At 36.3% G+C, this 21686-nt stretch overlaps 1 non-coding gene across 1 annotated transcript; it reads left to right on the top strand.

The window, feature by feature from the left end:
- The first annotated feature begins 8495 nt into the window (after positions 1 to 8495).
- On the top strand, positions 8496 to 8599 carry LOC127748114 (small nucleolar RNA R71). The gene has a single exon (XR_008010057.1). It is a non-coding gene; the product is annotated as a small nucleolar RNA R71 (small nucleolar RNA).
- The last annotated feature ends 13087 nt before the right edge of the window (positions 8600 to 21686 follow it).

Here is a 21686-nt window from a genome sequence, read left to right as displayed (position 1 = left end):
GTAAATCAATAGTGGGAATTTTAGATAGGTGTATGGAGATGTTGTGCTCCTCTTGAATCTCTACTTTCTTATTACATTCATCCAATCCTTCTTACTCCTTTCCATGGCAAGCTGTATGTAGGGCATCACCGTTGTCAATGGCTACATCCCATCCTCTCAGTGAAAACGTTCCTATGCTCTGTCACAGCATGGCTAATCATCTGTCGATTCTCAATCAGGTTAGAATGGAATCCATTGATTCTTTTGCGTTTGTCATCACGCCCAGCCTTCAGAAGTTTGAAGCTCGTCACAGTCATTCAATCCTAGAATCCTACTCGGAATACCATAGATAAGGTTTAGACTTTCCGGATCCTCATGAATGCCGCCATCTATCTAGCTTATACCACGAAGATTCTGTTGGAGAATCTAAGAGATATGTGCCCGGTCTAAAGTAGAACGGAAGTGGTTGTCAATCACGCGCGTTCATAGGTGAGAATGACGATGAGTGTCACGGATCATCACATTCATCAAGTTGAAGTGCAACGTATATCTTGGAATAAGAATAAAAGAGAATTGAATAGAAAATAATAATAATTGTATTGAAACTTGAGGTACAGCAGAGCTCCACACCCTTAATCTATGGTGTGCAGAAACTCCATTGTTGAAAATACATAAGTGAAAGGTTCAGGCATGGCCGAATGGCCAGCCCCCTGAGTGTGATCAATAGCCTTCAAAGATGAAGAATAAAACAAAACTGAGACCAAAGATGTCTAATACAATAGTAAATTATCCTATTTATACTAGACTAGCTACTAGGGTTTACATGAGTAAGTAATTGATGCATGAATCCACTTCCGGGGCCCACTTGGTGTATGCTTGGGCTGAGCTTGATCTATCCACGAGCTGAGGCTTTTCTTGGAGTTGATCTCCAGGTTATAACGTGTTTTGGGCGTTCAACTCCGGATCCTTTTGCTCAAGTCCCTCAATTTCAGCCAGAAATTACCTGAAATCACAGAAAAACACACAAACTCATAGTAAAGTCCAGAAATGTGAATTTAACATAAAAACAAATGAAAACATCCCTAAAAGTAGCTTGAACTTACTAAAAACTACCTAAAAACAATGCCAAAAAGCGTATAAATTATCCGCTCATCACTTTTGCTTTTCCAATCCGCGCGTCTGCGTCACTCATGCGGCCGCGTCACCGTGAATTCCTTTCCTCTGCACAGTCACGTCGCTGACGCGTACGCGTCACTTCTCGCTGGTCATCTCCTCAATTTCTTGTATTCCTTCCATTTTTGCAAGCTTCCTTCCCAATCTCCCACTCATTCATGCCCTATAAAGCCTAAAACACTTAACTCACAGATCACGGCATCGAATGGAATAAAGGGGGATTAAAATACCTAATTAAAGGTCTCCAAGAAGTAAGTTTTCAATCATGTAGTAATTTTAGGAAGGAAATATAAATGCATGCTAATTATATGAATAAGTGGGTAAAGACTGTGATAAAACCACACAATTAAACACATTGTAAACCATCAAATAGTGGTTTATCAATGACTGTGATGAGCTTCAAACTCATAAATATTGGGCGCAGTGATAATGTGCAAAAGGATCAATGGATTCTATTCCAACACAAATGAGAACTGACAGATGATATGTACATGGACCATTTTCACTGAGGGACGGCGGGTAGCCATTGACAACAGTGATCCACCAGCATACAACTTGCCATGGATTGAGCCTTGCGTGCGTGAAGAAGAAGATAGTAGGAAAGCAGAGATTCAGAAGACAGAGCATCTCTAAAACCCCAATCTGATCTCCATTACTACATAACAAGTACTCTTTATTTCATGTTCTTTTACTTTCTGCAATTAAAACTAAGAATCATTATTGATATCCTGACTAAGAGTTACAAGATAACCATAGCTTGCTTCAAGCCGACAATCTCTGTGGGATCGACCCTTACTCACGTAAGGTATTACTTGCAAAAGTATGATTGTGATTTCGTGCACCAATGTCTGACCAACAAAAGGTTAGCACTTGCTACGTAATTATTTATTAAGCTACTGTGTATTTATATTAAACATATTGGATGGTTTTTATTTTCGTTTAAGTTGTCATTAATAGGCGGAAAATATAATTTGTTATTAAATTAAGACTTCATAATAGACGGACAATATAATTAGTTATTAAATTAAGACTTCATAATCGGAGGACAATATAAGTTGTTTATCTTTTAGTACCTCATTATATCTATGTTCTTTTATGATTTCCATTTATATTATTTATTACAGGGTTTGATGCTAGTTTTTCAAGAGATGATGCTTTAGAGCATAGACTATGCTTGAGACATTTGTAAGCCAATTGCAAGAAAGCACATGGTGGTGGGATTGTTTTGAGGGACTGGTACACAAAATCGTGAGTTCACACTTTTCTAACAACTCCGCATAGTTGACCAACAAGTGCACTGGGTCGTCCAAGTAATACCTTACGTGAGTAAGGGTCGATCCCACGGAGATTGTCGGCTTGAAGCAAGCTATGGTCATCTTGTAAATCTCAGTCAGGAGGATTCAAATGGTTATGAGGTTTTGATAATTAAAAGAGAAATAAAACATAAAATAGAATAGAGATACTTATGCAATTCATTAGTGGGAATTTCAAATAAGCGTATGGAGATGCTTTGTTCCCTCTGAGCCTCTGCTTTCCTATTGTCCTCATCTAATCTTGCGTACTCCCTTCCATGGCAAGCTGTATGTTGGTGGATCACCGTTGTCAATAGCTACCATCCGTCCTCTCAGTGAAAATATATCCGCTACGGTTTCCCGTATGGCTAATCAGCTGTCGTTTCTCGATCGTGTCGGGATAAGATCCATTGATCCTTTTGCACATTGTCACTGCGCCCAACAGTCACGAGTTTGAAGCTCGTCACAGTCATCCCATCCCAGATCCTACTCGGAATACCACAGATAATGTTTAGATTTTCTGGATCTCAAGAATGGTGCCAATTGATTCTAGCTTATACCACGAAGACTCTGATCTCACAGAATGCAAGGCTCTATTGTCAGGAGAGGCAACCATGCATCGTGAACTAGGAGGCCAAGAAATACACACTCAAGCTCTCGCAGATAGAACGGAGGTGGTTGTCAGGCACGCGTTCATAAGGGAGGAGGATGATAAGTGTCACGGATCATCGCATCCATCAGATTGAAGTACGAGTGAATATCTTAGAACAAGAATAAGCATAAATTGAATAGAAAAATAATATTACTTTGCATTAATTCATGAGGAACAGCAGAGCTCCACACCTTAATTTATGAGGTGTAGAAACTCCACCGTTGAAAATACATAAGTGATGAAGGTCCAGGCATGGCCGAATGGCCAGCCCCCAAAACATGATCAAGAGATCAAAAGTGACCAAAAATAGTCTCAAGAATGATCTAAAGATATAAATACAATAGTAAAAAGTGCTATTTATACTAAACTAGTAAACTAGGTTTACAAAAAATGAGTAACTAAGTATAGATAGTGCAAAAATCCACTTCCAGGGACCACTTGGTGTGTTTTTGGGCTGAGCATTGAAACTTTCACGTGCATAGGCTCTTCTTGGAGTTTAAACGCCAGTTTCGGTGCCAGTTTGGGCGTTTAACTCCAGCTTTGGTGCCAGTTCTGGCGTTTTACACCATAAAAGGGTCTCTAGTGGGCGTTTAAACGCCAATTTGGGCCCTCAAATATCGAGTAAAATATGGACTATTTATATTTCTGGAAAGCCCAGGATGTCTAATTTCCAACGCAATTAAGAGCGCGCCAATTGGACCTCTGTAGCTCCAGAAAATCCACTTCGAGTGTAGGGAGGTCAGAATCCAACAGCATCTTCAGTCCTTTCTCATCCTCTAATTTAGATTTTTGCTTAGGTCCCTCAATTTCAGACAGAAAATACCTAAAATCACAGAAAAACACACAAACTCATAGTAAAGTCCAGAAATGTGATTTTTGCATAAAAACTAATAAAAATATACTACAAAGTAACTAAAACATATTAAAAACTTTGTAAAAACAATGCCAAAAAGCGTATAAATTATCCGCTCATCACAACACCAAACTTAAATTGTTGCTTGTCTCCAAGCAACTGAAAACAAAATAGGATAAAAAGAAGAGAATATACAATAAATCTCAAAATATCAATGAAAGTTAGTCCCAATTAGATGAGCGGGGCTAGTAGCTTTTTGCCTTTGAACAGTTTTGGCATCTCACTTTATCCTTTGAAGTTCAGAATGATTGGCATCCATTAGGAACTCAGAATTTAGATAGTGTTATTGATTCTCCTAGTTCAGTATGTTGATTCTTGAACACAGCTACTTTATGAGTCTTGGCCGTGACCCTAAGCATCTTGTTTTCCAGTATTACCACCGGATACATAAATGCTACAGACACATAACTGGGTGAACCTTTTCAGATTGTGACTCAGCTTTGCTAGAGTCCCCAGTTAGAGGTGTCCAGAGCTCTTAAACACACTCTTTTGCTTTGGATCACGACTTTAACCACTCATTCTCAAGCTTTTCACTTGGACCTTCATGACACAAGTACATAGTTAGGGACAACTTGATTTAGCCGCTTAGGCCAGGATTTTATTCCTTTGGGCCCTCCTATCCATTAATGCTCAAAACCTTGAATCCTTTTTACCCTTGCCTTTTAGTTTAAAGGGTTATTGGCTTTTTGCTCTTACCTTTTTGTTTAAAGAGCTATTGGCTTTTTCAGATTGCTTTTTCTTTTTCTTTATTTTTTTTGCCTATTTTTTTTCGCAAGCTTGTGTTTTTCACTGCTTTTTCTTGCTTCAAAAATCAATTTTATGATTTTTCAGATTATGAATAACATTTCTCTTTGTTCATCATTCTTTCAAGAGCCAACAATTTTAACATTCAAAAACTTCACTATAAAAAATAAGCACTATTCAAGCATTCATTCAGAAAAAAAAAAGTATTGCCACCACATTAAAATAATTAGACTAATTTCAAGATAAAAGTCGAAATCCATGTACTTCTTGTTCTTTTGTAATTAGGAACATTTTTCATTTAAGAAAGGTGAAGGATTTATGGGACATTCATAGCTTCAAGGCATAAACACTAGACACTAATGATCATATAATAAAGACACAAACATAGACAAACATAAAGCATAAAAAATCAAAAAACAGAAAAACAAATAACAAGGAAATTAAAGAACGGGTCCACCTTAGTGATGGCGGCTAGTTCTCCTTCTTGAAGATCCTATGGAGTGCTTGAGCTCCTCAATGTCTCTTCCTTGCCTTTGTTCTTCTTCCCTCATGGCTCTTTGGTCTTCTCTAATTTCATGGAGCATAATGGAATGCTCTTGGTGCTCCATCCTTAGTTGCTCCATATTGGAACTCAAATCTCCTAGAGAAGTGTTGAGTTGTTCCCAATAGTTGTGTGGAGAAAAATGTATCTCTTGAGGTATCTCAGGGATTTCTTGATGAGGGACTTCCTTCCATACAGATGTCCATGAGGACTTGGTCCAACCTTTGATCAAAGTTGACCCTTCTTGTGAAAGGATAAAGATCTCCTTGCATCATTGGCAAGTTGAATGCCAACCTCACATTTTCCACACTGAAATCTAAGTATTTCCGCCGAACCATTGTGAGCCAATTCTTTGGGTTCGGGTTCATACTTTGATCATGGTTCTTGGTGATCCATGCATTAGCATAGAACTCTTGAATCATTAAGATTCCGACTTGTTGAACGGGATTGGAGAGAGCTTCCCATCCTCTTCTCCTAATCTCATGTCGGATCTCCAGATATTCGCTCCTTTTGAGCTTGAAGGGGACCTCGGGGATCACCTTCTTCTTGGCCACAACTTCATAGAAGTGGTCTTGATGGACCTTTGAGATGAATCTTTCCATCTCCCATGACTCGAAGGTAGAAGCAATTGCCTTCCCTTTCCTCTTCCTTGAGGTTTCTCCAGCCTTTGGTGCCATTAATGGTTATGGAAAATTAAAAAGCAAGGCTTTTTTCACACCAAACTTAAGAGGTTTGCTTGTCCTCGGGCAAAAAAAGAAAGAAGAGAGTAGAAGAAGAAGAAAAGTGGGAAAAGGAGGCTTGAGAAGGTTCGGCCAAGGGTGGTTTTGAGTGTTTGTGATGTGTGAAAATGAAGGAGTAAGGAGGGGTATTTATAGGGTAAGAGAGGGAGTTGGTTCGTGTGAGAAGGGGTGGGTTTGGGAGGAAAATGGTTTGAATTTGAGTGGGTGGGGGTAGGTGGGTTGTATGATGGGTTTACGGGAATTAGGAAATGGATGTGAGTGATGAAGATAATATAGGGAAGAGGGTAAGATTTGATAGGTGAGTGGTGTTTTGGGTACAGTGTTTATGGAGAAGTGTGAAGAGGAGAGAGAGTAAGGTGGGATAGGTGGGAATCCTGTGGGGTCCACAGATCTTGAGGTGTCAAGTATTTTTTCATCCCTGCACCTTTCTGGAGTTAAACGCCCTTTATGTGCCATTCCTGGCGTTTAAACGCCGAGCTGATTCCCTTTTTTGGCATTTAAACGCCAGTCTGCTGCCCTTTTCTGGTGTTTAAATGCCAGACTGCTGCCCATTTCTGGCGTTTAAATGCCCAGAATAGTGCCAGGCTGGGCGTTAAACGCCCATTTTGGTATCCTTACTGGCGTTTAAACGCCAGTAAGCTCTTCCTCCAGGGTGTGCCATTTTTATGCTGCTTTTGATTTTTTTTCTTTAATTTTTTTGCAGTTGTTTTGTGACTCCACATGATCATGATCCTAAAGAAAATATAAAATAACATAGATAAATAAAATAAAATTGGGTTGCCTCCCAATAAGCACTTCTTTAATGTCAATAGCTTGACAGGAAGCTCTTACAGAGCTTCACAGGTGCTCAGAGCATGATTGTAGCCTCCCAACACCAAACATAGAGTTTGAATGTGGGGACTTTGCTTGACTCTGCATGGAGAGAATTGAATGAAGCTTTTCATGCTTCTTCCCCATGTTTACAGAAGAAGATCCTTGTGCCTTAAACACAAGGTAATCCTCATTCACTTGAAGGACTAGCTCTCCTCTGTCTACATCAATCACAGCCTTTGCTGTGGCTAGGAAGGGTCTTCTAAGGATGATGGATTCATCCTCATCCTTTCCAGTGTCTAGGATTATAAAATCAGCAGGGATGTAAAAGCCTTCAAATACCAAGACATCCTCTACAAGTCCATAAGCCTGTTTCTTTGATTTGTTTGCCATCTCTAGTGATATTCTTGCAGCTTGTACCTCAAAGATTCCTAGTTTCTCCATTACAGAGAGTGGCATGAGGTTGATACTTTATCCTAAGTCACACAGAGCCTTTTCAAAGGTCATGGTGCCTATGGTGCAAGGTATCAAGAACCTTCTGGGATCCTCTTTCTTTTAAGGTAATTTCAACTGAACCAATGCACTTAGTTCATTGATGAGCAATGGAGGTTCATCCTCCCAAGTCTCATTACCAAATAATTTGGCATTCAGCTTCATGATTGCTCCTAGATATTGAGCAACTTGCTCTTCAATAACATTTTCATCCTCTTCAAAGAAAGAATATTCGTCAGAGCTCATGAATGGTAATAGTAAGTTCAGTGGAATCTCTATGGTCTCTAGATGAGCCTCAGATTCCTGTGGTTCCTCAATAGGGGACTCCTTGTAGTCCAGTGGACGTCCCATGAGGTCTTTCTTACTGTGAATCACGTCCTCCTTTTCTTCTATAGGTTCGGCCATTTTGGTTGTATTAATGGCCTTGCACTCTCTTTTTGGATTCTCTTCTGTATTGCTTGGTAGAGTACTAGGAGGAGTTTCAGTAATTCTTTTACTCAGCTGACCCACTTGTGCCTCTAAATTTCTTATGGAGGATCGTGTCTCAGTAATGAAACTGAGGGTGGTCTTAGATAGATCAGAGACTATGTTTGCTAAGCTAGAGAGGCACTGCTCAGAATTCTCTGTCTGTTGCTGAGAAGATGATGGGAAAGGCTTGCTATTGCCAAACCTGTTTCTCCCACCATCATTGTTATTGAAGCCTTGTTGAGGCTTCTGTTGATCCTTCCATGAGAAATTTGGGTGATTCCTCCATGAAGGATTATAGGTATTTCCATAGGATTCTCCCATGTAATTAACTTCTTCCATTGCAGGATTCTCAGGGTTATAAGCTTCTCCTTCAGAGGAGGCATCTTTAGCTTGCAATCCAGTCAGACTCTGAGAAATCATATTGACTTGTTGAGTCAATATTTTGTTCTAAGCCAATATGGCATTCAGAGTATCAATCTTAATAACTCCTTTCTTCTAAGTCACCCTATTATTCACAGGATTTCTCTCAGAAGTGTACATGAACTGGTTATTTACAACCATTTCAATGAGTTCCTGGGCTTCTACAAGCGTTTTCACATGAAGAGATCCACCAGCAAAGTGGTCCAATGACATCTTGGATAACTCAGATAGACCATCATAGAATATACATATGATGCTCCATTCTGGAAACATGTCAGAGGGACACCTTTTGGTTAATTGCTTGTATCTTTCCCAAGCTTCATATAGGGATTCACCTTCCTTCTGTCTGAAGGTTTGGACATCCACTCTGAGCTTACTCATCTTTTGAGGTGGAAAGAATTTGGTCAAGAAAGCATTGACCAGCTTGCATTGTCCTAAGAGTTCAGGCTTTCTCTAGGTTGTGAGTCTAACCATGTCCTAGGTCTATCTCTTACAGCAAAGGAGAAAAGCATAAGTCTGTAGACCTCAGGATCAACCCCATTGGTCTTAACAGTATCACAGATCTGCAAGAATTTAGATAAGAACTGATGAGGATTTTCTTATGGAAGTCCATGAAACTTGCAGTTCTGGTGCATTAGAGAAACTAATTGAAGCTTAAGCTCAAAGTTGTTTGCTCCAATGGCAGGAATTGAGATGCTTCTTCCATAGAAGTTGGAAGTTGGTGTAGCATAGTTACCAAGCATCTTCCTTGCATTGTTGTTCTTATTTTCGGCTGTCATGTCTTCTTCTTTTTCGAAAATTTCTGTCAGGGCCTCTCTAGAGAGTTGTGCTTTAGCTTCTCTTAGCTTCCTCTTCAGAGTCCTTTCAAGTTCAGGATTGGCTTCAACAAGAATTTTCTTATCCTTGTTCCTGCTCATGTGAAAAAGAAGAGAATAGAAAAGAAGAGAAATCCTCTATGTCACAGTATAGAGATTCCTTTATGTGAGTGGAAGAAGAGAAGAAGAGAAGAATGAGGTAGAGAGAAAATAAAGAGAATTCGAACACAGAGAGGGAGAGAGGGTTCCAATTTTAAGAAGGATAGAAGTGTTAGTAAATAAATAAATAAATAGAAGAGATGAGAGAGGAGAGAAATTCAAAAATATTAGAAGAAACAAAATTAGAGTTTAAAACAATTAGCTAATTAAAAAGGTTTTTGAAAAAGTTGTTAGTGGTTTTCGAAAATTAGAGAGAAAAAAGTAGTTAATTGAAAAAGATTTGAAAATAAATTTTGAAAAGATAAGAAGTTAGAAAAAGATTTTGAAATTAAAATTTGAAAAAGATATGATTGAAATCTATTTTGAAAAAGATTTGAAAAAGAAGTTTAAAAAGATTTGATTTTGAAAATTGAAGTTGATGACTTGACTAACAAGAAACTAAAAGATATGATTCTAGAATTTAAAGATTTAACCTTTCTTAACAAGAAAGTAACAAACCTGAATTTTTTTAATCAAATCCTTAATTGTTAGCAAGGTTTTCGAAAATATCAAATAAAAATAAGAAAAAGATTTTGAAAATCAATTTTTAAAATTTTCAAAAATATTAAGAAGAAAAATGAAAAAGATTTGATTTTTGAAAAAGATTTGAAAAGATAGAATTTTTAAATTAAAATTTTGACTTGACTACCAAGAAACAACTAATTTTTAAAAATCTTTGATTAAGTTAACCCAAATTTTCAAATTTTATGAGTAAAATAAGAAAAAGATATTTTTTATTTTTGAATTTTAAAGAGGAAAGAGAAAAACAAAAAAATAACTCAAAACATAATAATTTTGGATCAAAACCAATGATGCATGCAAGAACACTTTGAATGTTAAGATGAACACCAAGAACACTTTGAAGATCATGATGAACATCAAGAACATATTTTTGAAAAATTTTTAAGAAAAGAAACACATGCAAGACACCAAACTTAGAAATTTTTAAACTTTTGACTCTAAAAATTCGAAAATGCATATGAAAAACAAGAAAAGACTCAAAACAAGAAAATCACAAGATCAAACAAAGTCAATCATCAAGAACAACTTGAAGATCATGAAGAATATATGCATGAGTTTTCGAAAAATGCTAGAGAGATAAAAACATGCAATTGACACCAAACTTAAAATTTGACTCTATACTCAAACACGAAACACAAAAAATTTTTTGATTTTATGATTTTATTATTTTTTTTTGAAAAAGTTTTCGAAAATTAGAAAAAAAATTTGAAAGAATTTTGAAAAATTTTTGAAAATAAAACAAGAAGAAAACTACCTAATCTAAGCAACAAGATGAACCGTCAGTTGTCCAAACTCGAACAATCCCCGACAACAGCGCCAAAAACTTGGTACACGAAATCGTGAGTTCACACTTTTCTTACAACTTCGCACAGCTAACCAGTAAGTGCACTGGGTCCTCCAAGTAATACCTTACATGAGTAAGGGTCGATCCCACGGAGATTGTCGGCTTGAAGTAAGCTATGGTCATCTTGTAAATCTCAGTCAAGCGAATTCAAATGGTTATGAGGTTTTGTTAATTAAAAGAGAAATACAACATAAAATAGGATAGAGATACTTATGCAATTCATTGGTGAGAATTTCAGATAAGCATATGGAGATGCTTTGTTCCCTCTGAGCCTCTGCTTTTCTATTGTCCTCTTCTAATCTTACGTACTCCTTTCCATGGCAAGCTGTATGTTAGTGGATCACCGTTGTCAATGGTTACCATCCGTCCTCTCAGTGAAAACATATCCGTTACGGTTTTCTGCATGGCTAATCAGTTGTCGGTTCTCGATTGTGTCGGAATAAGATCCATTGATCCTTTTTCACTCTATCACTGCACCCAACAGTCATGAGTTTGAAGCTCGTCACAGTCATCCCATCCCAGATCCTACTCGGAATACCACAGACAAGGTTTAGACTTTCCGGATATCAAGAATACTGCCAATTGATTCTAGCTTATACCACGAAGACTCTGATCTCACGAAATGGAAGGCTCTATTATCAGCTCCATACCTTAATCTATGAGGTGTAGAAGCTCCACCGTTGAAAATATATAAGTGATCAAGGTTCAGGCAAGGCCGAACAGCCAACCCCCAAAACGTGATCAAGAGATCAAAAGTGATCCAAAGATAGTCTCAAAAATGATCTAAAGATATGAATACAATTGTAAAAAGTGCTATTTATACTAAACTAGTAAACTAGGTTTACAGAAAATGAGTAACTAAGTGATGATAGTGCAGAAATCCACTTCCGGGGCCCACTTGGTGTGTGTTTGGCTGAGCAGTGAAGCTTTCACGTGCATAGGCTCTTCTTGGATTTTAAACGCCAGTTTTGGTGCCAGTTTGGGCGTTTAACTCCAGCTTTCGTGCCAGTTCTGGCATTTTACGCCAGAAAAGGTTCTCTGGTGGGCGTTTAAACGCCAGTTTGAGCCCTCAAATCTCGGGTAAAGTATGAACTATTATACATTTCTAGAAAGCCCAGGATGTCCACTTTCTAACGCAATTGAGAGCGTGCCAATTGGGCTTCTGTAGCTGCTGAAAATCCACTTTAAGTGCAGGGAGGTCAGAATCCAACAGCATCTCCAGTCCTTTCTCAGCCTCTGAATCAGATTTTTGCTCAGGTCCCTCAATTTCAGCCAGAAAATACCTAAAATCACAGAAAAATACACAAACTCATAGTAAAGTCCAGAAATGTGATTTTTGCATAAAAACTAATAAAAATATACTAAAAAGTAACTAAAATATATTAAAAAACTATGTAAAAATAATGCCAAAAAGCGTATAAATTATCCACTCATCAGGGACCTAATTCTATCAATAGCTAAAGCTACATATGTGGAGGAATGGGAGAGGAGGATGGCTCAGCTAATGCACATCAACCAACAATGCTATGAAAAGTTAGTAGCATTAAATCCAAAACTCTAGTGCAAGAGCTACTTCACTTTTCTTGCTAAGAGCGACAAGTTGATGAATAATATTTCTGAAGCTTTCAACGGTAGTATCTTGGAGGCAAGAGACAAGCCTATACTTACTATGTTCGACTGGATTCGATGTTATTGGATGTTTTGGTTTCCTGAAAAAAAGAAGGCCGAAAAATATGATGGTACAATAATGTCTAAACTAAAAAAGAGGCTTGATGTCATTGCAACACGAGCTATGGAGTGGCAAGCAAGATGGACTGGAGGACTGACATACGAGGTTTTTCATAAGAACCGGATGATTATAGAGAGGTTCGTGGTTGACTTATTGGCTAGAACGTGTAGCTGCAGATTTTAGGAATTATGTGGAATGCCCTACCCACATGCTTGTTGTGCCATATTCAAGAAAGGGGACAATCCAGAAGATTACTGCAACAACTTCTATAGCCCAGTAACCTATGTTGCAACTTATGGTAAGTTAATTTCTTCAATCAACAGAGAAAATATGTGGCCGAAAGTTGAGTGTGATACCATTATACCTCCCATCTTTAGAGTGAAGCCAAGAAGACCACGGATGGTGAGGATCAAAGAACCTGATGAGAACCATTCTCAAATAAAGCTTAGGAGAATGGGTACATCTGTGACATGCAGTAACTGCAGACAATATGAACATAATAGAAGGCTTTGTCCCAATCCAATAGTGTCAGGTACCAATAGTGAAATAGGTTGTGATAGTATATGACAACATATTGGATGTGAATTATTTTTAGTAACATATATACTGCACTTTAACTATTTTTGTTGAAATTAGAATGTGTTTGACGTGTTTAGTAGAGTAGGTTGTGATAGTATATGATAACATAGTGGATGTGAATTATATTTGGGAACATATATGCTGCTCTTTAACTGTTTTTTGTTGAAATTAGAATGTGTTTGATGTCTTTAGTGGAATAGGTTATGCTAGTATATGATAACATAATGGATCTGAATTATTTTAGGAAACATATATGCTGCTCTTTAACTATTTTTTGTTGAAATTAGAATGTGTTTGATATGTTTAGTGGAGTAGGTTGTGATAGTATATGATAACATAGTGGATGTGAATTATATTTGGGAACATATATGCTGCTCTTTAACTGTTTTTTGTTGAAATTAGAATGTATTTGATGTGTTTAGTGGAGTAGGTTATGATAGTATATGATAACATAGTGGATGTGAATTATATTTGGGAACATATATGCTGCTCTTTAACTATTTTTTGTTGAAATTATAATGTGTTTGATGTATTATAGTGGATGTGAATTATTTTTGATATCATTTGTTTGATGAAGTTATGATGTGTTACATTGTAGACCTTATCCAAGTTTTTTTATATATAAATTGATTGAAAATAGAGTTGAATATTTATGTGGTACAAGATATATAAATGTAAGATGCTTGACACTGGTTTATGTTGCAAACTGGTTGTGTTATACCTGGTTGTGTTATCCCTGGTTTCAAGGCCTAATGTTGCTGCTGCAGCCACCGGAGAAGATCCAGCTACGGCTGACACTGTGGCTACTATTGACACTGGTCCTCCTGCCGACAATAGATCCGGTGTGAATATTCATAGATTTAAGAGATTAAAGCAAGTAGGAATAGGCAAGGACAGAGGAAAGGGCAGAGGAAAGGGTAGAGGAAGGGGTAGAGCTGTATCTTCACAATCACAACCCACCACACCTGCTACTGCATCTTCACAATCGCTACCCACCATACCTACTGTTGCTACCTTTACTCAACCACCTCCAATACTTACAACTTCAGCTTTTCAGGCTCCAACTAGAGCCACCGGTGCAATGAATTCTGAGCCTCTTATTGTAGCACCTTCTGGATATTCACAACAAGCCTTACCTCTTGAAGGGTCAGCCTCTCAGTGTAAATCCCGAGTAATTAGTGAATAATTAGCTAATAAATTAATTATTAATCAAATAAATTAAAAAATAAAATTTTGTAGTTTAATATGATAGCGAAAATTAAAATAAGAATTTTGACACTAATTTCAAATAATTTGACCTAAGATTAGGCCAAACGGACCGAACCGATCGAACCGGGCCCAAAATGGGCCCATGGCCCAACCCAAGCCTACAATACATAAGAGCATCAGCTCTTCTTCTTTCCCAAATAAGGGAAATACACTGAAAGCAAAGGGAAAGGGGAAGAACACAAGTGAAACACCCCAAATCCTCACTCAAACTTCATTCTGCCATAACTTTCTATCCGGAGCTCCGATTGACAAGCCATCAGTGACCACGCATTTGTCTCAGAATTTTCTACAAAACTCAAGCAACAATTTGGTAAGGAATTAGCTATTTCTCTCCCAGTATCTCTCTCCTTAAATTCAAAAATATTAGGTTCTTGGACTTTGAGATTTTGTAATTTAATGATGTTAGGTGGGTTCAAGTAGTGGAGAATCACTAGGCCTTGTCCCAATACCTCATTGGTAAGGTGGGAAATCTTTAAACCTTGTAAAACTATGTATATAGCAAACCTTATATTAATTTAGTGGTGTTTATATGATATTAGATAAAATTATATGTATTGGTGGCAAATTTGTTGAGTTTGAAGCTGAATTTTCAATTTTGAGAGATTTGGAGCTTTGGATTTTACGGAACGGTGGTCATTCAAAGATTAGGAGAGAAATCGTCTAAGGTATGGTTTTGGTTTCTCATATATAATATAATGTGAAAACATAGGCTAGTTGATAGTAGGATAAGCTGAATTGGTGTATAGTGCATGTTAGTGGATATAGGATGTAAATATTGAAGTTAATGTGGTTGTTAATGAATTAAAATGAATTGGTTGGCTCGGATGAGAAGTTGTGATATGTGTAAGTATATGTATTTAAAGGAAAAAGATTGATGATTTGTGGTTGAAATTGGACTGAAATTCATGAGGAATGTGTTGAATGGTTTATATAGTTTTGAATGTTGATATGTGTGGAGCTAATGGAAGCATGTGATATCGGACAAGTATAATTTGTGTTGAAATGATTGTGGTAAATATATATAATTTGCAAGCAAGTATATATATATGGTGAATATGACATTCAATTGATAAGGAATTATTGGTATTTTAGGTAACTAAAGGATTGATGAGTGAGGAATTAGTGTTTAATGAGTTATGATTTTGGAAAAAAAGAGGTTTGAGTATTTTTGCGCAAAACTGATTTTTGGCCGAACTTCGGCGAGCCATAAATTGGCTTTCGGACCCACAAATTACTTCAAATTGTTTGAAATCAAATTGGGTCCATGAAGTTTACACCGTTCGAAGAACGGATGAAAAATATTTTAAAACAAAAGAGTTATGCCTGTCGAAAGTTTAGTGCACAAAGTGAAGGATGGTCTAGAGTAATTGAATTGAGATGTTAATGATGAGATTGGGGATGCCTGTGTGTGGCCAAAATGGTAGAGATGTGTGTATGGCTGGAATGGTCGAGATGTTTGTGGCCAGAACGGTCGAGAGGGCAGGATTTGGGTGCGATCCCACTTCCTCGTTAACTTGAAAATGTTTTCGGATGGCAAGTCGAGGATGGAAGTTCCCTCTCTTGTCATGATGAGGGTGTGGGGAAAGTGGAGAGGCATTCTCCTTCGTATTATTTCTCCCACATTCTTCTCTGGTTGCAAGGTGGAAAGCCACACTCCTTCGATATGGAAAGGCACTCTCCTTCGTATATCCTCCAGGAGAAGGTGGAAAGGCATGCTCCTTCGATGTGGAAAGGTACTCTCCTTTGTTTATGATCCTCCTGGAGATGCGCAACCTAGAGACAAATGTCTGGATTAGCTACCAGATGTGTCGGGTTCTACCTAAGTAATTAGTGAATAATAAACTAATAAATTAATTATTAATCAAATAAATTAGGAAATGAAATTTTGTAGTTTAATATCATAGATAAAATTAAAACAAAAATTTTGACACTAATTTCAAATAATTTGACCCAAGATTGGGTCAAACGGGCCAAATCGGTCAAACCGCACCCAAAATGGGCCCAATGCCCAACGCCCAATGCCCAACCCAAGCCCACAATTCATAAAAGCATCAGCTCTTCTTCTTTCCCAAATAAGGGAAATATGATGAAAGCAAAGGGAAAGGGGAAGAACGCAAGTGAAACACCCCAAACCCTCACTCAAACTTCATTCCACCATAACTTTCGATCTGGAGTTCTGATTGACGAGCCGTCAGCAACCACGCATTCGCCTCGAAATCCTCTACAAAACTCACCCAACATATTGGTAATAAATAGCTATTTCTCTCCCAGTATCTCTCCTTAAATTCAAAAATATTAGGTTCTTGGGCTTTGAGATTTTGTAATTTAATGATGTTAGGTGTGCTCAAGTAGTTATTTAAAAAACTATATAAATAAAAAAGATAGTTAGTCGGTTCTTATGAATCTAATTCATAGAAATTCCGTCCAGTAAAATGGACGAATTATAAATTTCTAAAAGCAGAATCACTAGGCCTTGTCCCAATTCCCCATTGGTAAGGTGAGGAATCTTTAAACCTTGTAAATTGGGTATATAGAAAACCCTATATTGATTTAGTGGTGTTTATATGATATTAGATAAAATTATATGTATTGGTGGCAAATTTGTCGAATTTGAAGCTGTATTTTCTGTTTGGAGAGTTTTGGAGCTTTGGGTTTTATGGAATGGTGGTCATTTGTGGCATTCCGAGCTTAAGGGATAAATCGGCCAAGTTATGATTTTGGTTTCTCGTATATAATATATAATGTAACGTGAAAACTTAGGCTAGTTGACAGTAGGATAAGTTGAATTGGTGTATAGCCAACTCAACTTTACCACAATCATTTCAACACAAATTATACTTGCACGATATCACATACCTCCATTAGCTCCACATATTTCAACATTCAAAACTATATAAACTATTCAACACATTCCTCATGAATTTCAGTCTAATTTCAACCACAAATTATCAATATTTTTCCTTTAAATACATATACATACACATAACACAACTTCTCATCCAAGCCAACCAATTTGTTTTAATATATATATATATACCTTAAACACCAATTCCTCACTCATCAATCCTTTAGTTACCTAAAATACCAATACTTTTATATATATAGATTGATGAGTGAGGAATTGGTGTTTAAGGTGTTATGATTTTGGTAAAATAGAGGTTTTCATATTTTTGCAAAAAATTAATTTTTGGCCGAACTTCGACATGCTATAACTTGGCTTCCAGACCTCCAAATTACTTCAAACTTGTTTCAAATGAAAATTGGATCCGTAAAGTTTACACCGTTTGAAGAACAGATGAAAAATATTTTAAAACGAAAGAGTTATCCCTGTCAAAAGTTTAGTCCAAAAAGGGAATGATGGTCTAGAATAATTGAATTGAGATGTTAATGATGAGATTAGGGATGCCTGTGTGTGGCCGAAATGGTCGAGAGGGCAAGATTTGGGGGCGATCCCACTTGCTCGTTAACTTGAAAATGTTTTCGGATGACAAGTTGAGGATGGAAGTTCCCTCTCTTGTCGTGATGAGGGTGTGGGAAAAGTGGAAAGTCACTCTCCTTCGTATTATTTTTTCCACATTCTTCTCTGGTTTCAAGGTGGAAAGACACACTCCTTCGATGTGGAAAAGCACTCTCTTTCATATATCCTCCAAGAGAAGGTGGAAAGGCACGCCCCTTCGATGTGGAAAGGCACTCTCCTTCATTTATAATCCTCTTAGAGATGCAAAACCTGGAGACAAATGTCTAGGTTAGCTACCAGATGTGACGGGTTCTGGCAAAGTAACCGACACGCGAATTCACGGCCAGTAGGAAAGGCATGCATCATATGCTTTTGTCTGTTTGCTTTGGTTTATTTTCTTGGGATTGCCTACTTGTTATTTCATGCTTAACTGCTATATGTTCTATTTGATGTATCTGTATTCTACTTGTGTTTTCTTTGTTTGCTTTGTTTGGCTGTGTGGATCTTCTGGCATTTTGGAGGGTGGTAAAGGAAGGGGAATAATTGAGAGTTTTAGTGAGAGTTGAGTTAGAATGGAGAACCTTAGTGGACCACTCTGATTATGGCTTTCGTATTTGAATCCCTTAAGTTTTATAATCAAGAGCGCCGGAGTTCTAGGATTGCCTCTGACTTTCCCAAGATCTTATTTATTATATGTGTGGGCACTTTAACCATACTGAGAACCCCCTGTTCTCATCCCATACAGTATTGTTATTTTTCAGATGCAGGTTGAGAAGCACCACTCTGTATTCTGGAGACTCGGTTGAAGCGAAGAACTCTTGGGGCTCGGGGACGTATTTTGTTTATATTTATGTATGTATATAGATTCTCCACCTTGTATTTTATGTTTGTCCCTCTTAGAGGTTGACTCGGAGAAATACGTTGTCATTTTCTACTTTGGGTCATTTTGAGATTCTCTTATATATATGTATGTATATACTTATTTGCTTTGGCCGGTTCTAGCTTTGCGAGTCGAGTCAGAAACCTTGCTATATGTATCTTTGAATTTCTTCTCTCGTACTTATCGCTTACGCGAGTGATGCGATTTTCTAGTTAACGTTTTACTTAACTTTTCTTCACGGGCTTCTAGATAAAATTTCTTTCAACTATTATTATTATTATTATATATTTTTTTACTTTTAGAGGTTGTAATACCTTGCCACCTCAACTTTAGGACTTTAAGTATAAGACTCTGTGTGGTAGGGTGTTACACCCAGCCTCTCCTAACTGTGGCAACTACAAGTTCGCAGCAACCACCTAGAGCATCTTCTCAACCTTTACTAAAGACAAAAGTTTTTGGTGTGAGGAGGAGTGGGCGGCTAAAGTTAGAGTGAGAAAACCCACAAGGGCACCTAGTCTATATATAGACCTAATTGATGACTGAAGCATGATTCAATTTATAGTTAGGGTTGTTGGGGTTGCTATTAAATAGTATATTTTGTGATGAGTTTTGTCTCTATGGCCAATATTTATTATATGGATAAGATCACTATTTTGATATTTTAGGATTAGGTTGGACCACTTTTAATTGTTGCACTTCTTATACCTTTATTTTGGATTAGGTATGTGGCATATTATATGGCCACTTATTTTGTGATATTTTGTGTATATATGGTTTACAGGAACACTTGTTTAATGGATATCTAGATATGTGACATATTATATGGCCACTTATTTTCAGTACCTTGTTGACCAGTTGTGTAACTTTAAATATTTAACTATAAAGTTTCTTTCCAACTATGATTTTATTGTTATAAACACACAAAATACATCAATGCAAAATTTATTCAAACTAAATATAATTAGCTATAAATCGATTGAAGTTGTAGAATCTTACATTAGAATTTCATAACATGTATAACTTTAAATTCTTACAAACCACATTCCAATTATTAAGACTAGCAAAAATATAAACAGCATATATTGCATTTTACATTGATTTTTTATATTGTCATCCAATCTCCCAACTTGTTCTTGGAGAATATTAAACTCATCACATAACCCACATAAGCATCTATTTCTTTGGCTTCAACAATCAATCTCTCCATCTCCACATTTAGTCTCTCTATCTTTCTTTCTTATGCATCTAATTTTCTCATTCACCCTCCAACTTAGTATAATTTTGTGTTTCAACAACTCCAACTGCAGCAGTAGACACGCTATTATTGACCCAACTTCATCAACCCGCTCAAAAAATTTGTATCTCTTGTTAGGGTAAGAAATAAATCTTCTATTAGGATTCTTTGTTGTTCTTGAAATTTGAAGACTTAGAATGTCACCACAAAAACAGTGAACCCTCCTTTCTTTTTCCTTTGCCCACCTATTCTTCGTAACATCATCATCCTCAAACCACTCAAATCATCAATCCACTCAAAAAAGTTACATTTTGGTATCTTCCCACAAGTAACATACCTCCTACTATGGTAAAAAACAGTCGATGAAGGACTGATGGTTACTGTCTCTCCACAAAAATATAGGTGTCTTTTTTCCTTCGGGTTGGAGTTCCTGAAAACACAGCTTCTCGAAAAGAGCATGAAAGAGGTTCCTTGACTTTGAGCCATATGTTTGTAAAAGATGAAAATTGAAAATAGAAAACGGGAAGAAGAGAAACTTCAGATAAATCAGAAGCAGGAAGTGTTTATAGGTGGAAGATAGTGGTAAATAAGTCATTTCACAACTCACTAACATTTTTTAACGTTAAACGTTAACAGGGACTTAATTGAAAAAAAAATTAATGTATAAAGACCCAATTGAAAAGAAAAAAAAGTATAGGAACCTAATTGAAAATCTGGTAAAATTATAGGAACCTTTAGAGTAATTAAACCTAGTAACAAATAAGTATTTGTAAGCTTTTATACAATGACAATAGAAAATAAATTGACTTAATATTGAAATAAAAAAGTCCACTTCAGTTTTTGACATTTACCTCGACAAACAAATTGATCTCTAAAAATTTAAAAATCTTGAATCGGTAATTATTTTTGTAAATTTTTTAATAATGTAATTTTTTTCGTCGAGTCAAACGTTAAAGACTAAAAAAGAATGTCTATGTGGATCTTTAATTGGGCAAGTTATCTGTTATATATTGTGTTGGTGATTCTGAATTAAATGGAGACTGACATGAATCACAATAAACTTAGATAAAGATCTATTTGTCCAAAATTATTAAAAAAGCCGGCTAAACTCGCACCACCAAACTCGCGAGTTCTAAATGCGCAGGACAAGCCGACTCACCAGACCAAAAATTATTTTATTCTTTTTATTAAATAAAAGAGTAATTAGTCTTACAAAAATTAACAATTATATCATTTTTAAACATTTTTTTATTTCTTTTATAGTTATAAACTTTATTTTTTTTCAGTTAACTATTAAGGGCTTATTTCGGTGAGCTTTTAAGAAAAGATCTTTTTTCGACTTATTTTCTTTTAGAAGATCTTATGTAAAAGTAAAAGTACTTTTATATTTGGATATCTCATGCAAAAAGATCTTTTTATTTATCAATTATGTTTGGGTATAACAATATAAAAGTACTTTTTTGATTATTTATTACATGAAAAACATCTTTTTTTAAGAAAAAAATTAAAAAAAATATATAAATTACAGCTTCTCAAAAAACATATTTTTTATTTTTCTAGTGCTTTTACTTTTACTATTAGAAATTTGCCAAACACGTTAAAAAATAAAAAAAGATCTTTTTTCATTGAAAATTTTTTTATCAAAATAATGACACCCAGACAAGCACTTAATTGTTATCTGAAAGTTTCTGACGCTGACGAAAACATCCTTAAAAGATGCGAAAGACAAATTAACCCTCAAAAGATTTAAAAGTTTGAAAAAAATACCCACATTAATTTATCCCGTCTCCATTAACGAAAAACATTTACGTGGCTAATAGAATTGATGACTTGGCTAACTTCACAGTTATATGGCATTATTTATTATTTTAAAATTATAATTATATACCTAACAAGTTGATGACTTGTCTTATGTAATTATTATTTTAAAGTTTT

Source organism: Arachis duranensis, chromosome 5, assembly GCF_000817695.3.
Source record: "Arachis duranensis cultivar V14167 chromosome 5, aradu.V14167.gnm2.J7QH, whole genome shotgun sequence".
NCBI lineage: Eukaryota > Viridiplantae > Streptophyta > Magnoliopsida > Fabales > Fabaceae > Arachis > Arachis duranensis.
The sequence above is the reverse complement of the archived record's forward strand: the minus strand, read 5'-3'. Positions and strand labels throughout refer to the sequence as shown.